The sequence below is a fragment of the Arvicola amphibius genome, chromosome 8 (genome assembly GCF_903992535.2).
Source record: "Arvicola amphibius chromosome 8, mArvAmp1.2, whole genome shotgun sequence".
Lineage (NCBI taxonomy): Eukaryota > Metazoa > Chordata > Mammalia > Rodentia > Cricetidae > Arvicola > Arvicola amphibius.
The window spans coordinates 39156359-39180019 of NC_052054.1; the positions used below are offsets into that span (position 1 = coordinate 39156359).

At 37.8% G+C, this 23661-nt stretch overlaps 1 protein-coding gene and 1 pseudogene across 1 annotated transcript in view; one reads left to right on the forward strand and one right to left on the reverse strand.

Moving 5' to 3' along the window:
* The window catches only part of LOC119820647, a 56164-nt pseudogene extending 34063 nt beyond the window's left edge, over positions 1-22101 (forward strand).
* The window catches only part of Nkain2 (sodium/potassium transporting ATPase interacting 2), a 588739-nt gene that overhangs the window by 154246 nt on the left and 410832 nt on the right, over positions 1-23661 (reverse strand). The gene's annotated exons all lie outside the window — the stretch shown is intronic.

Genomic DNA, 23661 nt, shown 5'->3' on the forward strand with positions numbered 1-23661 from the left:
TCCGAATCTGGTAGAACCAGCAGGAGAAACCCACAGTACAATATGAACAGAGATAATTATGAGGAAGGGTGACTATAATGTCTATATTGACAGCACAGAAAAAGGAGAAAGTGGGCTCAATGTGTTTGTGATGGAAGTTGTCATACTCCTCAGATATGTGGTGATCTGTGATACAAACCCAATTTAGGCTGAATCATAGAGCTGAGGCTTGGTAGGAAGAACCCCATAGTAAGGAGGAACACAAGGAAAACAAACCAAAGCCAATTTTCTTAAGATTTAAAAAGAAGCTCAAGGCAGTAAGCCTGCACATGGATAGGTGTAACAGTTTCATTCATAAGGAAGCACATTGCCATTAAATGGATGAGAATGGTTCTTAGGGTATAATCGAATGCACAGAGCTGGTGAATGTCAAAGCCATATCTTGTATCTAATAATGTTGTATTACGAAGCTCATGTTTCCTTCCTCAGACCATTTATCATTTGTATATAGGAGGGCTACTGATTTTTTTTGTTATTCTTGCATCCAGCCACTTGAGAAAAGATGTTTATTAGCTGTAGGAATATTCTGATAGAGTTTTGGGGTTGCTTATATAGACTACTATATTATCTGTAAATAATGATAGTTTGACTTCTTCCTTTCCAAAGAAATCAGAGAATCAATATCCTTTAGAATAATCTCAAATAATATAAAATATTTTGGTGTAACTCTAACCAAGCAAATGAAAGACTTGTATGACAAGAACTTCATGTGGTTGAAGAAGGAAATTGAAGAACATATCAGAAGATGGAAAGCTCTCATGGCCATGGAACAATAGTGTTAACATAGTAAAACTGGTCATCCTATAAAAAAGTCAACAAATTCAATGCAAACCCCATTAAAATCCCAACACAACCTTTTACAGACCTTGAAAGAACAATACTCAACTTCACATGGAAAAATAAAGAACTCAGGATAGCTAAAACAATCTTGTACAATAAAAGAACTTCTGAAGCTATCACCATCCCTGATTTCTAGTTCTGCTACAGAGCTGTAGAAACACACACCACACCACACACACACACACACACACACACACACACACACACACATGGTATTGCATTAAAACAGACTGGTGGGCCAATGAAATCCAACTGAACATCCAGATGTAAACTCACACACCTATGAATACCTGAGTCTTGACAAAGAAGTCAAAATTGTACAATGAAAAAAAGAAAGCATCTTCAAGAAATGGTGCTGCTTTCACTGGATGCTGGCATGTTGAAAAATATAAATGGAAAATGGATCATATCTATCACTCTGCATAAAGCTCAAGTACAAGTGGATCAAAGACCTCAACATAAATCAAGATACACTAAACCTGATAGAAGAGAAAATGGGAGATAATCTCAAACACATTGGTCCAGGAAACAGCTTCCTGAACAGAACAGTAGTACAGATGCTAAGATCAACAAATAATAAATGAGACTTTATGAAATTAAAACTTTCTGTAAGACAAAGGACACTGTCAACAGACAAAACAACAACCTATGGAACAGGAAAAGATCTTCACCATCCCCACATCTGACAAACGGCTAATTTCCAAAATATTTAAAGAACTAAAGAAACTAGTTATAACAAACAAAATGATCCAATTAAAATCCGTAGTACATGTAGTGAGGAGCTGTTGGGCCGCTTCCCGCCACCTAGCTCCTGACCGCCCAGCTCCTGCAGGGCTAGCTTTATACCCAAAATAACAACACACAAATTGTATTTTAAATACTGCCTGGCCCATTATTTTCAGCCTCTTATTAGCTAATTCTCACATCTCTTGCTTTAACCCATATCTAATAATCTATGTAACACCACAGGTGGTGTCTTACCCGGAAGGACTCAGCATGTCTGACCTGGTGGCTGGCTTCATTACAACTGGTTCAGAGAGCAGAGGCAGGGCAATTGTTTGAGCCATCTACCTCACTTCCTTCTTCCTGTTCTGTCTACTCCACCCACCTATGTTCTAACCTATGAGGCCAAGCAGTTTCTTTATTAATTAACCAATGAAATCATCAGATAGATAGAAGACACACCTACATCATTTCCCCTTTTTCTGTTTAAACAAAAAGGAAAGGCTTTAACTGTAACATAGTAAAATTACATATAACAAAACAGTTATCAAGTAAGAATTACAGTTACAATATTTATATCTATTTTATCTTTTATCATAACAAAGGAAAACAACTCTATCTATCTATTCTTCAACTCCTTCAAAGACTCCAGAAGGATATAATATTACCTAAGTAAATGAGAAGTAAGCAACTTACAAAACTCTAGAAATCACAGAGACATCTCGCTGCCTGGACAGTCACCCAAAGTTCCTCTGTACCGTTGGGGCATCCACCTTTGGCCTACAGACCCATAGTTTTCAGCAAACATTACCACGAAGCAGGAAACTTTAAAGGCAGTTCAGTCTCTTTCTGCTGTGTCCTGCAGAATGTCTCACAGACTCTTTCATGTATGAGGAACCCTGAAAGATCATCTCACCTTTAGGCAAGTTCAGCAGTCCTCTTTCTGTGGGTTCTTCGTGTCCATTTTATGCCAACAGTCCAGGCAAGAGCAGTTTCTTGCCCAAGTGGCTATCAAACTCCATAAGGATCCTTTTCGATGCCCATCTTCCTCTTGAAGTAGATTGGTGCTGCCAGGAGCAGACATGTCTCATTGTCATGAAAAGTCTTAAGTTATTAAGACATTTAAAATGCAATATTCTGTAGTGTTTGGAAGATAGGAAGTATGCCTATCTAACTGAAATATATCTCTATATATCTAGAAAATCTAACTAACATGACTACAAGCTTAACTATTATCAATGATTATCCATTAACAACCTATATTTCCTAATTATACATTACATTTTTAAATGAACTACACAATCACGATACCTTAATCAAGATCAGACATACATATACATATAACAAAATTGACCTTAAAATCCATACCAATGCAAATTATTCATATCTATATCATATCCCCCTTTAAATGTAAAAGAACATTTATAAACAATATTTGGGAATGTGGGCACAGTTATTTCTCTCCAAACTGCTTCCTGCTGAATGGGAGCGCTGTTAATCAGATCTTTCATGGTGTAACCTGTGTGCCAGGTTCATCTCAGTCATCAGTTGGGTGAAGTAATTTTCTGAAGGTGTTCACAGCAACCTTTCAGAAGGTCGTGGTCTATCATACCATATTGGGATAGAAGCAATCCACAGAGTCTCATTTTCTGTAAAAACAAAAGAAGAATCTCTTTTCCAAAGTATCATATCCTTAGATCCAAATTCTGAAGTCAAGGTATTTTCAAAATATCTATCTTGGATTAGTTCAGCAGCATTTGTAAACAAATATCTTTTAGCAGCTGTTGCTTCTTCCTCAGCATTCAAACAATTCAAAGAGAGCATAATAGTATGCAGTATCAAGATTCTCTGTGTATTTCCATCTTATATGACTTTATTTTAACCTCTATTTCATTTATTTTTACTTTTATTTTTTTGAGACAGGTTCTCTGTATATCTTTGTCCTAGAATAACCAGGCTGTCCTTGAACTCAGAGATCCTTCTGCTTCTGCCTCCCCAGTGCTGGGATTAAAGGTGTCTTCTGCCACACCTTGAACTCATAGAGATCTGTTTGTCTCTGCCTCCCAGGCATTGGGATTAAAAGTGTCTTCTGCCACACCTTGAAGTCACAGAGGTCAATCTACCTCTGCCTCCCAAGTGTTGGGATTAAAGGTGTGTACCATCACACCCAAATTACTCTTTCTCTCTTTTTCTTTTTTACTTTTAAGAACTTTAACCTTTAGCCTACATATATTTTCAACACATTGTAAACCATTTTGACATTTTCTTCGACACTGAATCTTTCTTTTACTGTATATCTCTCTTTTTGTGACCACATGAGTCTTTAATTTACCCACCAATATTGGTAGAACTAAAGCTGTAACTTTGGCAGCTGGATCCAGCCCATGCCTTAGCTTTATAGCCTCATGGCGGAGGTACCCGCAGGAGCCATGTTTATTGCCACAACTCTATGGCATTTCAAGGTCCCTGCCAGCAAGCAAGCTGCAACAGTGTCAAACAACAATCAAAAGCTCCATAGTCAGGATCACCTGTTTGAAAGAGTCAGAGTTTGCCCTGGCAGGATGGCCCAGAAAGCTGGCATTTTAAAACAGCACAGCTTTTTCCCTGCTATGGCTGAAAACTGAAAAACACACATTCAGACCCGAGAAATTGCTGCTACCAAGAAGCCATGCTTTACTCTATTCTTTCCCAAGCTTTCTCAAGCTTTCTGTGGATTCATTTATCCATGTTGGGTGCCATTCTGTAGTGAGGAGCTGTTGGGCCGCTTCCTGCCACCCAGCTCCTGACCGCCCGGCTCCTGCAGGGCTAGCTTTACACACAAAATAACAACACACAAATTGTATTCTTTTAAATACTGCCTGGCCCATTATTTTCAGCCTCTTATTAGCTAATTCTCACATCTCTTGCTTTAACCCATATCTAATAATCTATGTAACACCATGAGTGGTGTCTTACCCAGAAAGATTCAGCATGTCTGACCTGGCGGCTGGCTTCATCGCAACTGGTTCAGAGAGCAGAGGCAGGGCAATTGTCTGAACCATCTACCTCACTTCCTTCTTCCTGTTCTGTCTACTCCACTCACCTATGTTCTAACCTATGAGGCCAAGCAGTTTCTTTATTAATTAACCAATGAAATCATCAGATAGATAGAAGACACACCTACATCAAGTACAGAATTTTGTTGGGATTTTTATGGGCATTGCATTGAATCTGTAGCTTGCTTTTGGTAAGATTGCCATTTCAATTCTACATACCCAAGAGCATGGGAGATCTTTCCATTTTCTGGTGTCTTCTTCAATTTCTTTCTTCAAAGATTTAAAGTTCATGTCATATAGGTTTTCCACTTGTTTGGTTAGAGTTACTTCATATTATTTGTTGCTATTGTGATGGGTGATTTTTCACTGACTTCTTTCTGAGCCCCTTTATCATCTGTATAGAGGAGGAATACTGACTTATTGGAATTAGTCTTGTATCCTGCTACATTATGAAGGTGTTTATTTGTTGGAGGAGAAAGACCGCTTGTTGGTTCCCAGCTGCTTAGCCCCAAAATAATCACACAGATACTATATTATTTAAATTACTGCTTGACCCATTAGCTCTAGTTTCTTATTGGCTAACTTTTATATATAGTTAATCCATTTATAGTAATCTGTGTATTGCCCCAAGGCTGTGTCTTACTGGATAAAGTTCTGGCATCTATCCCTGTTGGGGCTAAATGGCTTCTCTCTTTCTCCTTCCTCTTTCTCCTAGCATTCATTTAGTTTTCCCTGCCTACCTCTATTCCTTGTGTAGACCCAAGGCAGTTTCTTTATTAACCAATGGTATTCACAGAATACAGAGTGGAACCCCACATCATTTATGAGTTGTAGGAATTCCTTGGTATAATTTCTGGGGTCACTTATATAAACTATCATATCATCAGGAAATAGTGAGAGTTTGACTTTTTAAAAATAATTTGTATACCCTTGATTTTCTTTTGTTGTCTTATTGCTACAGCTAGGAACTCATGTACTATTGAAAAGATATGGAGAGCATGGACAATCTTATCTTGTTCCTGATTTCAGTGGGATTGCTTTGAGTTTCTCTCCATTTAGTTTGATGATGGCTGTTAGCTTGTTGTATGTTGCCTTGAGGTATGTTTCTTGTATCCCTGCTCTCTCCAAGACCTTTATCATGAAGGGGTGTTGTATTTTGAGATGATCATGTGTTTTTTTTCCAGTTTGTTTATATGGTAGATTACACTGACAGATTTTCATATGTTGAACCATTTCTATATCTCTGGAATGAAGCCTACTTGGTCATGGTGGATAATTTTTCTGATGTGGTCTTGGATTCAGTTTGCCAGTATTTTATTGAGTATTTTTGCATCAATGTTTATGAGTAAGATTGGTCTCTAATTCTCTTTCTTAGTAGTGTCTTTACGTTGTTTGGGTATCAGGATAATTGTAGCCTCATAAGAAGAGCTTGGCAATGTCCCTTTTATTTCTATCATGTGGAACAATTTGAGGAGTATTGGCATTAGTTCTTTTTTGAAAATCTTGTAGAATTCTGCACTGAAACCAGCTGATCCTGGATTTTTTTTGGTAGAGAGACTTTTGATGACTGTTTCTATTTCTTTAGCAATTATAGGTTGATTTAATTTGCTTATTTGGTCTTGATTTAATTTTAGTAAGAGATATTTATCCAGAAAATTGTCCATATCCTTTAAGTTTTCCAATTTTGCGGAGTACAGGTTTTTCGAAGTACGACAAGATGATTCTCTGGATTTCTTCCATGTCTGTTGTTATGTCCCCTGCTCATTTCTGATTTTACTAATCTAGATAATCTCTCTCTGCCTTTTGGTTAGTTTGGATAAAGGTTTGTCTATTTTGTTGGTTTTCTTGAAGAAGCAACTCTTTGTCTCACTAATTCTTTGTCTTGTTTCCTTTGTTTTTATTTTGCTGATTTTAGTTCTCAATTTATTTCCTACCATCTAGTCCTCCTGGGTGAGTTTCGATTCTTTTTGTTCTAGAGTTTTCAGGTATTCTGCTAACTCACTAGTGTGAAATTTTTCCAGTTTCTTCTTACAGACCTCAAAAGAACAATACTCAGCTTCATATGGAAAAGCACAAAACCCAGAATAGTCAAAACAATTCTGTATAATAAAGGAACTTCTTGAGGCATCACAATCCCTGACTTAAGCTCTACTATAGAGCCACAGTACTGAAAACAGGCTGGTATTGACATAAAAACAGACAGGAGGACCAGTGGAATCAATTCAAAGACCCGATATCAATCCACACACCTATGATACCTGCTTTTTGACAAAGAAGCAAAAAATATAAAATGAAAAAAAGAAAGCATATTCAACAAATGGTGCTGGCATACTTGATATCAACATGTAGAAGAATGAAAATAGATCCATATCTATCGTCATGCACAAAACTCAAGTTTAAATGGATTAAAGACCTCAACATAAAAATAACTACACTGAACCTCATAGAAGAGAAAGTGGGAAGTACACATGAACGCATTGGAACAGGAGACCACTTCCTAAATATAACCCTAGTGGCACAGACACTGACAGCAACAATGAATAAATGGGACTTCCTGACACTGAGAAGCTTCTGTAAAGCAAGGGTCATGGTCAAAAAGACAAAACGGAAGTATTCAAAATGGGAAAAGATCTTCACTAACCCCTCATTGAATAGAGGGATTGATCTCCAAAATATACAAAGAACCCAAGAAATTGGTCATCAAAAGAACAAATAATCCAATCAAAAAGTGTAGTACAGACCTAAACAGAGAACTCTCAACAGAGGAATCTAAAATGGCTGAAAGACTTAAGGAAATGCTCAACATTCTTAGTCATCAGAGAAATGCAAATCAAAACAACTCTGAGATTCCATCTTATACCTGTAAGAATGGCCAAGATCAAAAACACTGATGACAACTTATGCTGAAGAGGATGTGGGGTAAGGGGAACACTTCCCCATTGGTGTAAGAGTGCAAACTTGTACAGCCACTTTAGAAATCAGTACGGCGACATTTTAGAAAATTAGGAAACAATCTACCTCAAGACCAATAATGACACTTTTGGGTATATACCCAGAGAATTCTCAATCATACCACAAGGACATGTGCTCAACTATGTTCATAGCAGCATTATTTGTAATAACAATAACCCCAAAACAACCTAAATGCCCCTCATCCAAAGAATTATTAAAGATAATATGGTACATTTACACAATGTAGTATCACATAGTGGAAAAAAATAATGACATCTTTTAATTTGCAGGCAAATAGATGGATCTAGAAAACATTATTGAGTGAGGTAACCCAGACCCAGAAACACAAATATAGTATGTACTCAGTCATAAGTGGATTTTTAGGCATAAAGTAAAAACAAAAACAAACAAACAAAACACCAAGCCTACAATTCACAATACTACAAAACCTAGACAACAAAGAGGACCCTAAGAGAGACATACATGAATCTAATCTACATGGGAAGTAGAAAAAGACAAGATCTGCTGAGTAAATTGGGAGCATGGGGTTCATGGGACAGGGTAGCAGGGGAGGGGGGAGGAAAAAGCAGGGAAATGGATAAAAATATATAGCTCAATAAGAACAATAAAATGGGGTACAGTTCTAAACAGAGACTTCTCAACAGAATTTCAAATGGCTGAGAAACACTTAAGGATGTTCAGCATCCTTAGCCATCAAGGATATATAAATCAAAATGACTTTCAGATTCCATCTTATACCTGTCAGAATGACAAAGATAAAAACACAAGCAGCAGCTTGTGTTTGAAAGCATGTAGAGTGAGGGGAACACTCCTTCATCGCGCTGTTGGGAATGCATTTTCAATCACTTTGGAAATCAGTATGGTGGTTTCTCAGAAAACTGGAAATGAATCAACCCCAAGACACAGCTATACCACCCTTAGGCGTATACCCAAATGATGCTCTATCATACCACAAAGACAGTTGCTAAACTATTTTTATAGCAGCTTTATTTGTAATAGCCAGAACTTGGAAACAACCTCGATGTCCCTCAACCAAGGAATGGATAAAGAAAACAAGGTACATTTACACAGTGGAGTAGTACTCAGATGTTAAAAACAAGGTCACAAGGCAGTTTGCAGACAAATGGATGTAGCTGTTTTTTCCCCGTATTCTTTGGGGGCCCACCACCCAGCTCTCAAATAAATACATGTAGACTTATACTTACATATGCATGCTTAGTCTTAGCTTGGCTTGTTTCTAGCCAGCTTTCTAACTTAAATTATCCTGTTTCTCTTTAGCTACATTTTGCCTCTGAGCTTTTTACCTTTCTTTATTAGATATATCTTTCATTCCTTCTTATTCTGGGGCTACCATGTGGCTGTCTTTCTGGCCTCTGGAGTCTTCCTCTTCTTCCCCTTTTTGAAACTCCTCACTATCTTCCCTAAATTTCTCTTCTTGTTTAGTTTCTTTGTCTGACAGCCCCACCTATATCTCTCTGCTCCCTCGCTATTGGGCATTCAGCTCTTTATTAGACCAATCAGGTGTTTCAGGCAGACAAAAGTAACAGGCAAAGTAACACAGCTTCATAAAGTTAAATCCACATAAAGGAATGCAACACGTCTTTGTATCATTAAACAAATGTTTCATGGCATAAATTAATGTAACACATCCTAAACTAATATTCCACAGCAAATGGTTAGAACTAGAAGAAAATCAGTGAGATAACTAGACTGAGGGGAAAATACATACTCATTCACAAGTGAATATTAGCTGTAAAGTAAAGGATAACTAAGCTATAATCCACAGATCCCGAGATACTAGGTAACAAGAGGTTTCATGGGGAGGCGGGACACGGGATCTCCCTGGGAAGGGGAAATAGAAGAGATGTCATGGGTGGACTGGCAGCAGGTTGGGAAAGGATCATGAACCATCAGGTTGGGGCACACGGGACATGTACTGAAAGAGACTACTGGAAAGGAGGGGCATTTCGGGGTCAAGTAAAAACCTAGAAGGGAATCTCCCAGGGACTCTACAAAACACAAAACTGAAACAAAACGAATAAAGCTTATGCTTCTAAAAGAGTTGAATCATGAAAAGTTATGATGATTGGAGGACAATATGGGATGGGAGTTAGCTTTGCCATGTGGCTTTCTGAAGAATCCAGGTCCAAATAGGATCTTTGGGGCTGACACACAGCCAGGTGCCTGCATACTGGTCAAGCAGCTGGCCAGGAGGCTTGTTTAAAAATGTGATGCTTCTGTCCGGCGCTCCCAGCAGATTCTGCTTCACACAAAGCTCCTTTCCCTCTGAGCTTTTCTTCAGCTTTGCGCCTGATCGATGGAATGCTAAACTTGTTTCTTCAGTAAACTCTGAGCCAAAGGGGCAGGTTCTCCATGTATGGGAGACACACATGAACAGTGTGGAGAGAGGGAAAGGATGAAAAATCTCACAAACAATAGAGACAACAAAAGAGTAACAACAAAAACCTCACAATCCCATCATTAAGATGACATATATATTAAAATAAAAACCACACGAGTGTACAAAGCCTCATTAAACATCTCCAATGGATCACTTAGACTTAGCTGGTAGCCCTCAGGCACAGAAGTTTCTGTTCTCACTGGCTACATCAAATGGAACAGGAATGGGTGACACTTGTCCCAGTAATGACAGGTATCTAGAGGACTGAATGACCAGTTTCCACTGATGGCTCTTCCCGTTTTGGTGAAGGTATAGGTTATATTTCATCTGTCAAGTATTTACCTCTATTTGTTCCAAAATGTGTTTGAGGAAGAAGATGGGTGAGAAATCATGCCTGAACGCGGGCTGAGAAAGGGCTTAGAAAGGTAAAAACTCATCACGGCATGTGCTAGCTGCATAGTCAAAACCTATCACCATCCACTGCATGGGGAGACAAGCATAAAGGACAGCGTTGCAGGTGCTACTTCCTCAGCTCATGTGGTTTCACATTGAGGTCATGACTCGACTGAGGCAGAGGTAATCCCTTCTAGCTGGATTCTCTGTGCCCACGGTGGAGGGAGACTTGCTAATTTCTTTGAAAACATTAAAAGAACAATATTTTGTAGAGTCTTAATTCCTTTATGAGATTTGGCACTGATTTTAAGTAAGAACATAGCAATCTTAATATGAGAGATCATTCATTGGTACACCTTTGAAATAAATCAATAGGAAAAACATTGTCTGACAAAAGTCTGCTTATGCCTTATCCCAAGTATGAGCATTTTCTTTCTGGGTTGAAACGTTGTTTGGCTTGCATAGTTCTTTCCAGACATACTTCCAGGTTGACACTGAGATGTGCTATGTCTGTGAACTCCTGTATAGGCGTTGCTGTGATTTCCTGCCTAGGTATTGGTTATAAGTTTCCGTTTAGATATTAGCTGTATGTTCCTATATTGACATTATCTGTGAGTTTTTGTATAGGCATTGGCTATGAATTCTTTTATATGTCTTGGATTTGAGTTTTTGTGTTGGTATTGGTTCTGAGTTGCTGTATAGGCATTGGTTATGAGCTCCTATACAGGCCTTGGTTGTGAGTTCTTCTATAGGCATTGGTTATTAATTGTGGTACAGGCATTGGCTATGGGCTATGAGTTCCTGTATAGGTATTGGTTGTGAGTTGTTGTATAGGCTCTGCGTTCCTATTTAGGTTTTGGCTTTGAGTTCCTGTATTGAAATTGGCTGTAGGTTTCTGTATAGGCATTGGCTGGGCTCTTGTGTGAGAACTGGCTGAGTTCTTGTTTAGGCATTTGTTGTAAGTTCTTATATAGGCATTGGTTGTGAGTTCCTCTGTGAGAATTGGCTTTGTGTTCCTGTATGGGCATTGGCTGTGAGAGCCTATATAGGCCTTGGTTGTGAGTTCCTTTTTAGGCATTGGTGATAAGCACCTGCAGTTGGCTTTGGCCTTCATCTTAAAGCCTTATGTCACATCATACAAATGTCAAAATTTCAGTTAATAAAAGGTTTTTCATGTTTATGTCTCCAGAAAATATTGTGACTCTTTTTATGTATCAGGAATGGTTGAATGTATTAATATAGTGGCCACTTTCAATAATATAGTGGCAGCATCATATTTAAAAAAAATTGATGCTTTGGAGCTTATGACCATGTGGTTCTTCTTGATTCACTAGATGGTTCTCACCCTGTAATTATCGCTCTCTGGCTTCCATTTAATGATAATCTATTTTATGATAGTTTGTCCTTGAAATCTATCTACTCTTTCCTGTGAGTGTATCACCAATCATTTTATATATAAGTGAAAGTCTTAGATTAACATGTGTATACATAAATGCTTTGGGAACTGGGGATGAGTCTTAGCTGCTATTAAAAGTAAGTGCACTATGTTCCAATCTGTGGTCTTTTCTTTACACACACACACACACACACACACACACAGAACACACACACAGAACACACACACAGAACACACAGAAGCCTTCATTTCCTCTCTTTATTTTTGCTCCTTCTGTTTTTAATTTCCACTGTGGCTCTTTCTGCAGCTTTGTTTGCTTCATTGAGATCAAAAGATCAATTCTTAATATAAATGACCTCTCAAAAATTTATTTCTATTTCTGTTTTCCATCTGTTTCTGGGTAAGGGTACTGAGAATGATAGAATTACCAGAAACAAGAATACTTTTCTGACATGGAAAAGAAACCAATAAGATTCTATGTGGTATCCAGTGATAGATGTTTTCTAATCCCATATATCTCTTTATCTACTCTTTATTCCCATCTATTGCAGCAGAGAAAAAAAAGCTATACATAGTTTTGAGAAATCAGCACAGAAACAATGATACAATGCTTAAAAATTTCTGTGTTTGAATATTTTATAATTCTATAGCAAGCATAAGAAAAGGATATTTAGCTAAACGTGCAATTAAACTACAACATAGTGCATCAAACTATTATATTATTAAATAAATTTCCAAAATTTGAGCAGCATATAATCTATAATTTGAGCTGTACTTAAAAAGAACCATAACATTTCTTTCAAATGAAGAAGACAGATGGTATGATTTATCTCAAAGATAATACTATTCTTAGGATAAACACAAGATGTTAAACAAATTCTGCTTTGCAATTGGTCTTAAAAATAAATATATAAATCAAGTCTTGACTATATTTGTTACAGTGTTAATAATACAGGACATGGATGATTGAGTTAATGCATGTTAAACTGGGCATAGCCAACAGGCAAGGCCCCATCATTAGTCCTAGCCATGCCACTTAGCATTTTAAGAAGTGCTGCTTGTCAAAAAAAGGATTACAGATATGCAATAAAGATATATTGAGAAAAAAACCCTCTACCTGGGTCACAATGTTGGATAAAAGTACATGGGCTTAAGTGAGAGAGAAGAAAGAGTACAGACAGTCGTAGACTAAAAGAGTGAAGATAATAAATACTAAAAAGGAGTAGACCCCCCCCAATAAGAGCCATGTAAAGATAAAATATACATAGTCTGGATTATGTACATTATTGTGTTTTCTTTGAAATTCTTGGCTGCAGAAAGACATTTGATTTGGGGGGCTGCTAAACTAAACCAACATATACATTTTACAGGTATCTTGACTTCAAAATTTGAATCTAAGGATATGTTATATAAATATAGTCATATAAAATAATTTTAAACAAATTAATAATAAAACCCAGATACATTAAAAAGCCACAGTATATGTAGGGGTCAAAGATACAGACAAGAATAACTCAACAGATCTGTGGAACAGAACTGAGATCACGGAAGTAAACACAGAATGAGATGTTACGATAGGGATGATAGGATGTGTTGTTCTCTCAGGCAGTTGGAGGCAAGTAGTCAATACTTTAGAGAAAGAGAAACAAAGAGCTACTATTTAAGTTACACCAGAAAGTTAACTGTAAATGAATTAAAGGACTAAATGTAACAAGCGATAATGTACTTAAGATCAAATACTGAGGTGTGCTTATGAGTGTCATGATAAGTACATATTTTTAAAGAAAGTTAAAAATGAGCACGCCTCAATAGACAGTATTTGATGAGTTTGATGAGTTTGATGACTACACAGTAAAATATGGAAGATGGAAAAGAGAACAAACACACAAAAGAAAGGTTGGGAGATGACCTGCAAATGGTAAGCTTCATGTGTATATTTAAATGATTTAATTGAATATATTCTATAGCTAATCTTGATTGTCAGCTTTACTGGGTAGAGAAGACAGTAGCTTATTAAAGCACATGCTTGGGTGTGTCTATGACTGAATTTCTGGATAGCATTAACGTGGTCTGAATGAATGTGGGAAACATCATCCCATTGCATGGGCTCTGGGTGGAATAAGAGAGGGAAATGGAAAGCCATTAGGCAATGCCACTGTCTGCTTTGAGAAAGGTTCGCAGCACTGGAGATTTTAACCTCTAGATTATAAGTAACATTTTCTTCCCTCAAGTTGTTAGGCCAGGTATTTTGTTACCTTAACAACAGAAAAGCCAAAACAAAACTAAAACATATGCTGGAAAACTGGCTAAATGTGTATCAGACCAGGTGAATCTTGGATTTCTTTAGTTTTTCTAGTAATCAAGGAAACTTCTCTTAAACAAGGTAATGATGCATGCTACTAGTTTGCCTAGAAAATAAAAAACTTAACTATTTGAGTGTTAAAGAGCTCCATTTGCATTTGCCTTATTTTGGATCCCTCCATAACGGATCTTTTAGCATTCAGAGAGGTGGGTCAGTCAACAGCAGAATGGGTGGCACAGGGAAGGAGGAACAAAAAGGATTTCAGTAGCAACGAGGCCTGTATACCAGGATCTTGTAAAGAAAAATGCTGGTCGTGCCTGGTCCATTGTTCATGTGAGTTTCCAAGAGTACTTAATGGAACACAGGTATCTGATAGGCTGAGAACTGATATGTGCCTTTAAACATGGTAGCCAGTCTTTGGTGATCTCATTCTAAGATCCCTACATACTGAAAATAAAAAAAACAGTCCAGATAGCTCCAGCTGGAGCTCTCCTGAAACTCTCCCATTGCATCATTCCTTAGAACTTTTTTCTTATTTTAATCACGTGTGTGTGCATGAGAGTTGGTTGTGAATTGGAATGCTGTTGCCTACAGAGGTCAGAAGAGGGTGTGGGAGCATAGGAACTCAAGTTACAGGTAATTATGAGCCACCTAATGTGAGTGGTGCTGGGAACTGAATTTGGGTCCTCTTCTAATTGTTATCTCTCCTGGTTCTGCATCTATTTCTTGCATAGAATCTTCTAATTGTTATCTCTTCTGGTTCTGCATCTATTTCTTTCATAGAATCTTGCTCCTTAATTATAAAATTCATTAAAATCTCCATTCCTTCTGCCCAGATACTTATAAATGCTTTCTACCTGGGACTTCCTGTGATCACACCAAGTTGGAATTCAAATCAATGCCTCTTTGCTCAGCTTATATCAAATAAACTTCATGTGGTAGATGAGAACTAACACAGAGACTCACAAGTGGACAAAGAGCAGAGAGCAAGAGATTTTGGAACATTCAGTCCTAAGTGGGATGTCTTCATCAAACTCTTCCACTCATGGCTCTGGGATTTAAGAGGAAGAAAAGGCACAAAGACTGTGAGAGCCAGAGGTGATGTAGGACTTCAAGAAGACAGTGTCCTCCAGACATAGCAAGACTGATGAACATATGAACTCTGAGAGACTGTGGCAGCATCTTTAGGACCTGCACAGGTTCACACCAGGTGGGGTTTCAGTTCTGAAAATGGAAATGACAGGAGGTCCCAACCCTAGCCTAGAATCTATCTGCAATGGACACCTACTTGCAAATAAAAAAAAATAGTTTTTACAATGGAGTCTCACTGGCTATATTAACCATACTTCAGGGAAGGCTCTATACCCAGAAGTAGATGGCCCACACAAAATTAACTCAATGGTATTTTTTTATAATTTTTTTGTTTCATATTTCTTTCTCTGGGCATTTTTTTTCTTATTGGTGTTTTGCTTGTATATTTTGGTTTCTATTTTTTGTGCTTTTGTTTTATTTCTCTAGTGTGTGCTTCTTTTTGTTATTGTTTGTGTTTGTTTTTTAAAGGTAAACAAGAAGGTGGGAAGGAGTGGGGATGGGTACTGGGGGAAGAGGAAAGGCATGCTCAAAAAATATTGCATGAAGTTTTTTTTCAATAAAAAGAATAAAGTGTCTAAAATTAGAGAAAGGAAGAAATTGGTAGAGTGGATAAAAAATTAAACTAAAAGAAACAAATGAACACAATGCAGTATAGGAAACGAAGTTCTAGCAGCGGTAAGATGTACAATCTATTTGCTCTTTGCACTCCTGCCTCTCTGGAAAAGAATATAATGGGTTCAGTGAGATTTCCCTGCTGCTAACTCTGGTCTTAGCAAGCCAGACTGGGGTTTAAGGCTTTTGTCTTCTGCCTTTGGTTATAGAGTGAATGCAATCATCTCCCAGGTACAGAGACAAAGACTTCTGGGATTCCCAGTGTCAGCCCTGGGTTTGAGAGCCACATGCGTGAACACTAGACATGGAATGTGTCAGGTTCTTTCACCAGAGTCAGTTCCCTGTGTCATAACATGTCCATCCGTTTGACATACATGCAGGTAGAGTGTCTTTCAGAGGAGACAAGCCTTAACAAGATCAGCAAACGCCAAACCTGTTCTATGAATAGTATTTGGAGTTGTGTTTATTTGAGAAAAAAAAAGTGTCAGTTTTCAGTTTGCTGACATTACAGAGATAGAAAAGGCCACATTTCAGCGATCACTAGTGCAGCTAAAAGCATTCATCCTGGAGAAAGGAAGCTGTGTAGAAAGACAACAAAAGAAAAGAGGGAACAAAATCTGGTGCAGCTGACATTCCCATGGTTGATTTCTATTGGCTAGAACAGTTGCTTGTCATCCCAGACTCATAAGAACTTCCAGACTGAGACTCATTCTCTGTCTCATTTTAGTAAATGAGCATTCTTTAATGCAAGAGCTTTTCAAAAGTGTTTGACAGTCTGAATTTCAATTGGAACTGGTGATAATGATGCACATATCATTACTGCCTTGCAAAACTTCTGGGTGTAAGGAGAAGGAGTTGGTCACAAGCAATGGCTCAGAGAATGTTTTTAAAGCATTCTTCCTGAGGGAGGAGCATACCAATTACACAGAGTCAAATCGTCAGTCTTGAAAACATACAGAGAGAGTAGGGTATAGTTCAGAATTTAGGAACATGCACATGTATATATATATATATATGTTTGTATGTATGTATGTGTACATATGCATGTGTATGTATGCATGTAACAACAATTAAAGAAAAAGAGGCCATACATTTGAAAGAGAGCAAGGCAAGATACATGGGAGAATTTGGAGGGAGGAAAGGGAAGTGGGGAATAGTGTCATTATATTATATTCACAAAAATGTGATATTTTAAAAATAAAATATTTTCCCCTTGCCAGAAACCACGTCTTCATTTCCTGCACTGCAATATTCTTCTATCTAGATTCATTCTTGCTTGTTCTAAAGACTTTTGTTCATTCTGGACTCCCGTATTTGGAAATGGTTTTCCCTATGAGAGGTAGTAAATTAAACCTTTCTCATTGGCTAGTATATGTTTGCAAACATGACAGTAGACTTACATTACTCCAATACAAATATCACTGAAACAAATCCACTCCCGGGAGGCAGGAGTGGGCTGTAAGGGCTGTGAAAGTGTCCTGCCCATCATGTCCTTTGAAGAAAACTTGAGGTAGAATAAAATTTGGGACTAGGGTTATAAAGAAAACTGAAGGAAAAAAATGTGCCCCTTCTAAAAGCAAACACTGTCCACCTTCAACTTTTTCAAGAGCCAACATGAGTTTTACAGGCCTTAGTTTGACAAAGTCATAACATTTCCCAAATATATTAATTCTTTCTATGTAAAGTGAAGAAATGTTTGAATGCATGCTTGGGGAAGCTTGCTTATGATGGTGATCCTGGAATAACCTGTGAACCTCTTCCCTTATCAACAAAGCAGAAACTATGCTAAATGGTTTGTATGGTCTCTTCTAGAGTTTAGACTCCTGAAAGTAATATTTTGAATGACATTATCTAATAGAGTCCTTCTATAATGCCATCTACCTAGATATTTTTGCTTTCTAAGAGTTCAAAGCTAGAGTGCATTTAAAATGTCTTTTTGTTAGTTTGTTTTATTTCTCATTTTGTTTTATTACCAGTACTAATTAAAGGTAGCTATCTTACTGTGCTTATAAGGACAGAGGCAGTCATTGTAAAATTTACCACAGTTCTATCTCCACACAATTGAGAAATGTGTTCTATTAAAATTCTAGGTATCTTCCAGCAAAAATGTTAACTAAAACAAGAAAAATAAATATTCAAAACCATTGGCTGCCCTATAATTTCTTTATCTACTTGCATGGGTGATTTTTTTGAATGCATGTACTTCCTATTTGAATTAATGAATTATTTTAGTTTGTTACTTCAGGGTTAGTCTCTTAACAGTTAAATGCCATTCAGAAGCAAAACTCAAATCTTTGGTATGAAATCTGACATTGATGCCAATGTACTATGGTGGACCCTAAAGATAGATGCAAACTAATCATTCTGAAATGAACAGGTTTGAGTGCTCTTACTAGAAGGGTCTTGAGCAGTTCTGAATGGTTGCATGAAGAGTGAGTTCTTTTATTATTATTAATAATAATACTAGATGTAAATTCCATTCTCTGTCTTATTCTGATTTTTGATAGACCCATGTTTATTATACTCTGGTCAAGGTACCATTAACTGGGTGAGCAATTACTTCTTTCTCCTATCAAGCAGATAAAGCAGCACATCTTAGAAGGTCTCCAGGAAACTCTTAAGGAGAAACATCTTCGATAACTGGTGAACGTCAACTTCCATTTATCCTTTAAAGCCCTAAGTGAGACTGTCATCCAGTTCTTGCTTTTATTTACGTATAACTAAAGTTTTGGGAGACTCTTCACTATAGTCAAAGGAACAATCATTATCCTCTGATAGAGAAATAAAGTAAATGAAAGAGTAGTTAGATAGTTCTGATGACCCAGCAAAATGAACAATTGTGTTCATAGGTACTGAGAAGGTCACTGGGTTTTGCTATTTGTTAAAACATATTATAAAACTAAGTTTCAGCTCCTATTACCATTAATTTTTTAACCTTTTCGTAAAAATCTCAAGTACTCACTACTTTTCCTTTCTTCATAATAACCCTGCCTGCTTCTTTCACTTTTAACACCAACAACAAATGACACCTATACTACTTAAGAAAAACGAATACTTTCAATTTATCTTCATTTTTTATTTTCACATATATAGTTAAATGAATTAAGCAAAGTGACATTATTAAGAGCGTAGAGTATCAAGTCCCAGGCACTCTTACCCCATGCAGGCAGACAATTACTCAAGATCTATGAAAACAATCCTCTTTTTTAGAAATTCGGGTACCAGTTGACAGAGTCCCGTGCTGCATTTAAATGCAAAACTGAGTGCATCAAAGCACTAGGAAAATTCAGGGTTTTCATTCAGTCTGTCTTGGAGGTTCAGGAAGTGAGTGGCATGTTTGTGAAAAGCTTCTAGCTTCTGCCTTCTCTGAGGGAAAGAGAGAGAAGACAGAAACTTGGTTTTACTTATCAGATGTTTTGGTGGACTCCTTAAGGGAATGGCTACTGTCTTGTTTGGATCTCACTCCTGGCAGCTGAGGTTCACTGGAAACACAAGCGATGCTTTAGAACATTCTGCACAGACCCAACACAGCCCTTCTTCTGGCCCAGGACAGAATTAGAGGGCAAAACACTTAGAACTCCCACCTTTCCCATGGGGAGGAAAAGAATTAGAGTCTGTTTAATAGTCAGAGCAAGGGTGGATGATTCTTTTTTTCTTTTAGCAGAATATAAGGAATCATTTATTTATTACCATTCATTTATCTATTTGTTTGTTTGTTTGTTTATAGACCAGTTGTGTTTGGCTCTATCCTAGATCCCTGGGTTATCCAGTCTCAGATATTTTTGCCATCCAAGCAGTGTTGTGGATGGACCCACTCTTGCAAAGTGGGTCTCAATTTAATCAGACATTGGTTGGTCATGCCCACAAGATTTCCACTACCATTACCCTACCACATCTTACAGGCAAAACAGATTATCAGTGGATAGTTGCCTCTTCTGGTGCCCGCTTTGTAATACTGATGGGAATGGATACACTCTAGGGGACACTGGTAATAAAGAGAGCTGGACTGTTTGTGACAACTTCAAAGAACCTGTAGTGTTATCAACACATCTCAAGGGAGCAAGAGATCAAGAGATTATGAGCTATTTATAGAGCAACTGTCAAGTTCTTATCATTTGTAATATTCAAGTAGAACAACAATGAAAACACACCCACAGAAAATGTTGAAGGAGAGTCTATAATCTCTGTGCAGCAGGCTATTTTGGGGAAGATTCTTCCCTGTACAATGCCAGTTCATGGTTGTTGGGAAAAGGTTCTGTGTTTTCAAATGCATGGGATGAAAGTCACAAGGTACACAGATGCTACGGCACGTGAACAGAATGTACCCAGAGAAATTGATCCTAAGGGTATGATGATACATGAAGTATCTGAAAAATAATTCAAAACAGTCATCATAAATAAGCTTACAATCTTGGAAAAATTATATGTGAGCCAAAGGAGAATATTTACAAACAGATAAAAATACAGAAAAGGAACCAAGCAAAAATGGGAGCTAAAGAATGCAGTAACTGAATTGACAGATTCACTAGTGGGCTTCAGCGTGTAAGCTGAGTTTGGCATAACAATTACAAACTCAAAGGGATACTATTTCAAATGATACAAAGAAGGGAGCAAAACAAAATACTGAGGGCAGCCAAAGACAGCAAAAGGATGTCAGAGAGTTTCAAAAAGTACTCTTTTAAGACCCACCTTTCTGTCTGCCCCTTTTAACAAGCAGAGAGGCATTCTGACAGACCTTCTTCCTTTCTTCGCTTTCTTCTTCCAGAAACTCAACCAGACAGGTTAAAGGCACGGCCCAGAGTTAAATATTATAAAGCAGAAATACAATTGATTGACAAGATTCAGAAGCAGAAATAATTCAGCAAAATAATGCATATGAGCTGTTGCCCAAAAATTCTTATTAAGGCCTTCAAAAGGTGAGGGAGATAGAAGCAGGTCCCACATTAAACATGGTTGCAGACAATGATGGCAGGGAATAATTTCATGCTTGATATTCCTAAGCACCATCACTATAATGATGAAAGTGAAGATAATAGGAACTGCTTTCCTACCTGGTTTACAGGGCTTGTTAGCCTTCATTAGCTAGGAACATGCATCACTGCAGACTTGGGAGTCTCTTATCCCAGTTCTCAGGGTTTTAGAGCAATAGCTGTATGTACTGAGAACTGGTGTTAATGAGGACCAGAAATATGGCCATTGGAATGTTCTTCTTCATAATAAGGATCTGGCCACAGGTATAGGCATTAAGAATGACATTCTACCACACTTCATAAATATTTAGAGTTCTCTTTTTAAACATCAGTGTTCATTGCTGAGATAAAGCCAAATATTGTGTAGTATTCAATGTTCACTTTAATGCTAAAGTCTACTGTCCTCTGTGTTTAAATAATTTCAATATGTAACTACCTAGATTGTCCACAGATTAATATATAATTCAATCATATATATTCCAGCTCACCTAGAAAAGCTCAACATGAAATGGTAATTTTGGTTTCTGGGGCTAGAATCAACAGCCATTTAGAAAACAATGAGCAGCGCCTCTGAACACTACCATGGTGGTCAAGAACAAATGCCTGAAGAGGCGGGCAGAAAGGAAGTCAAGCAGGAACGGGTTGGTCCACTTTCTAAGAAAGACCGGTAAGATGAGAAAGCTCTGTGAAACTTTTTTTAAGTCATTTGAAAAACACTAGTCATAAGGAACCAAAATCCATTTGATGGCCTCAAGGGTTATTTATTTGAAGTCAGACTTACTGATCTGCAGAATGATGAATTTGCATTTAGGAAATTCAAGCTAATTACTGAGAATGTTGATGTCAAAACCTATCTAATGAGCATCCACGTTGTGGATCTTACCTGAGACAAAATGCATCCCATTGTCAAAAACTGGCAGGTTGTTATTAAAGCTCATGCTGATGTCAAGACAACATGGTTATTTGCCCCACCTATTCTCCATTGGTTTCACTAAAAGGAAAATGCAACAATCAAATACACAAGATATGCTATGTGCAGCAGCAACAGGTCAGCCAGTTATGGAAGAAGATGATGGAAATCATGACTCAAGACAAACAGACACATGACTTGAAGGAAGTGGTTAGTCAACAGCATTAGAAAAGACAGAAAAGTCTTTCCAGTCCATTCATCTTCTTTGTGATGTCCTTGTTAGAAAAATTGAAAATGGCAAAGACCCCGAGTTTGAATAGTGAAAACTCATGGCAAACTCCATGATAAAGGTGGTAGTTCTGGAAAAACTACTGGGGGCAAGACAGATGTGAAAGTTGCATACATGGACTATTAGCCCAAGAATCTGTTTAAAATCCGGATTTTAAATAGTGATAAGAGAATCCTATTTGCGATGGTTAAAAAGAGAGAGAAAATGAAGTCTTTTTTTAAATCGAGAAAAAAAAGTGTACATAAAATACTCTGCATGCCAGCCTCAGGATTCTAAGCATCGGGGGTATAGCTCCAGTAGGATTCCAACAGGATGAGCTACACAGATTTTTCTGCCTGGGAAGGAATGGGTTAGTGAAGGAACAGATTGTCAATTAAGCCTGAGTTGAAAGTTGAGCTTTCAGAAGATCCTGAACTTATGCCTCACATTTCAAGAAACAGATCCTGAGGAAGAACAGAAATAGATGAAGGGTGGAGATACGAAGAAAAACTTACATAAGCCAAGTGCATGAGTTTCTGTACCCATGTCACTGGCTCACGTAAATGCCAGACATCATTTTATATCCAGCCTAGATACAGCAGACGTTGGCATTTAAGTATAGATTGCTAGGAGAGAAAATTGCCCTTGAATGTGAAAGGAAGTTTACTGGTGAGAAAAATGGTTTCTCCCCCCAGTTAACAGTTGAAATCCCAATAATAGAAATGTTTTCAAGCAGAGGTCATAGGGTGGGGAAAGGGAAGAGCTCTAATGATACCTCGGTTCCCACCTAAAAATGAAGAAAATCAGCTTCAGTTCAAATTGCAGTGTGTGGGTTGTGTACATAGAGCCGTCTCCTCCCTCTTGCCGAAAACCCCAGGCTTCATGGTAAATGGGACAAATCACATCATTCGTAGTTCTGCTCTGCCTGCTACAGCTGCTGGCTGCAGGTGGTGCCCTAAAAATATATTGTTTGTTTATTTCGTGTTGTAGCAGTCTCCAGAATGGTCCCCAAAAGCACAACAGCTCTCTTCCCTTTGTGTTGGTGAACCGCGTGACGAAAGACTAAGGTCTCTGCCAAACCCAGTGTGAAAAGGCCAAAGAGAAGGCCCAGGTACTGCTTGAGGCTCAGCTCCCGTGAAGTTCCATTTTCTTTGGCTTCGTGAAGCAAAGCTGACAAGCAGACTATCTGTCATCAGGGCTTCTTGACTGGGTCTCAGGGAAGCAAAGCCAAGCTACACACTGCCTTTGTTGGGAGAATAATTGAGCTAGCTGCTCTGGAGATTAACACTGGTAAGCACATGGGGAAGAAGTGAAAAAAAAAAACAATCAATAATACATCACAAAAGCAAAATCAAAGCAGAGATGAATCCAGGTAAATGTTCACACAGATTATTTAAATAGAGCGTCTAATGATTTTTAGTTTAATAACTTGCGTGATAAAATAGTTTTTCCAGTCAAACTGGCAGAGCACTCAAGGGTAACACTGTTACCTCACAAGGCAACAATTTATATGTAAAACCGTCTTCCACACTATGTTCAAAATAACAATACATGAGGTTTACATTATCCATTAATACTATTCTTGTCATTTTTCTTTAGGCGAGTCTCAAAACTATAAACTTTCCCCAAGGTAAGGATTTATATGATTTAATTGCTATAAAGGCAAAATTGACAACTGTAATTTCATGCCAAGCAACTTTTGACAAG